The following is a 1,929-nucleotide window of genomic DNA, read 5'->3' as shown; positions in this document are numbered from 1 at the left end:
TAAGGGGAGCAGCAAAAACGTCAGTCTGGATATGGGGAAACGAATCATTAAAACATTTGTTTGGAGTCCGGCCCTATGCAGGTGTGAATTTTGGACAGTAGGAAAACAAGGGAGAAGTGTGTGTGTTGGGGCTTATGGGCGCTCAACATCGAGGTCATCAGCGCCCACAAGGGAGAAGACGGCTGGAGACTTGGTGCTACAGAAGAATGTTGAAGGTCAGCTGGAGAGGTAGAATTACCAAGGAAGAGGTGCTGAGAAAAATACAGGAAACCAGATCTGGATGCACAACTAGGCAAGAAGGGACACATTTTAAGGCACAACAAAATCATTGACACAATAATAAAAAGAGCTATTGAGGGAAGGACTCACCGAGGATGTCCAAGGATGACATATATCCGGTAGATTACAAGTGTTACATATGCAGAAATGTAGAGGAAGGCTAACAGAAAGGTGGAAGGGAGTACTGCTGTAAACCTGATTCAAGGGTGAACGCTAAAGAAGAAATAGTGTCAGGTATCCATCTATGTACATTTATATTCCGCAAGCCACCCAGCGGTGTGTGGCGGAGGGCACTTTACGTGCCACTGTCATTACCTCCCTTTCCTGTTCCAGTCCTGTATGGTTCGCGGGAAGAACGACTGCCGGAAAGCCTCCGTGCGCGCTCGAATCTCTCTCATTTTACATTCGTGATCTCCTCGGGAGGTATAAGTAGGGGGAAGCAATATATTCGATACCTCATCCAGAAACGCACCCTCTCGAAACCTGGACAGCAAGCTACACCGCGATGCAGAGCGCCTCTCTTGCAGAGTCTGCCACTTTGAGTTTGCTAAACATCTCCGTAACGCTATCACGCTTACCAAATAACCCTGTGACGAAACGCACCGCTCTTCTTTGGATCTTCTCTATCTCCCCCGTCAACCTGACCTGGTACGGATCCCACACTGATGAGCAATACTCATAGGTCGAACGAGTGTCTTTAAGCCACCTCCTTTGTTGGTTGACTACATTTTCTAAGGACTCTCCCAATGAATCTCAACCTGGCACCCACCTTACCAAAAACCGAGCGAGGTGGCGCAGTGGTTAGCACACTGGACTCGCATTCGGGAGGACGACGGTTCAATCCCGTCTCCGGCCATCCTGATTTAGGTTTTCCGTGATTTCCCTAAGTCGCTTCAGGCAAATGCCGGGATGGTTCCTTTGAAAGGGCACGGCTGATTTCCTTCCCCATCCTTCCCTCACCCGAGCTTGCGCTCCGTCTCTACTGACCTCGTTGTCGACGGGACGTTAAACACTAATCTCCTCCTCCTCCTCCTCCCACCTTACCAAGAATTAATTTTATATGATCATTCCACTTCAAATCCTTCCGCACGCATACTCCCAGATATTTTACAGAAGTAACTGCTACCAGTGTTTATTCCGTTATCATATAATCATACAATAAAGGATCTTTCTTTCTATATGTTTTCAATACATTACATTTGTCTATGTTAAGGGTCAGTTGCCACTCCCTGCACCAAGTGCCTATCCGCTGCAGATCTTCCTGCATTTCGGTACAATTTTCTAATGCTACAACTTCTCTGTATACTACAGCATCATCCGCGAAAAGCCGCATGGGGCTTCCGACACTATCTACTAGGTCATTTATATATATATTGTGAAAAGCAATGGTCCCATAACACTCCCCTGTGGCACGCCAGAGGTTACTTTAACGTCTGTAGACGTCTCTCCATTGATAACAACATGCTGTGTTCTGTTTGTTAAAAACTCTTCAATCCAGCCACACAGCTGGTCTGATATTCCGTAGGCTCTTACTTTGTTCATCAGGCGACAGTGCGGAACTGTATCGAACGCCTTCCGGAAGTCGAGAAAAATAGCATCTACCTGGGAGCCTGTATCTAATATTTTCTGGGTCTCATGAACAAATAAAGC

The sequence above is a fragment of the Schistocerca serialis genome, chromosome 6 (genome assembly GCF_023864345.2).
Source record: "Schistocerca serialis cubense isolate TAMUIC-IGC-003099 chromosome 6, iqSchSeri2.2, whole genome shotgun sequence".
NCBI lineage: Eukaryota > Metazoa > Arthropoda > Insecta > Orthoptera > Acrididae > Schistocerca > Schistocerca serialis.
The sequence above is the reverse complement of the archived record's forward strand: the minus strand, read 5'-3'. Positions refer to the sequence as shown.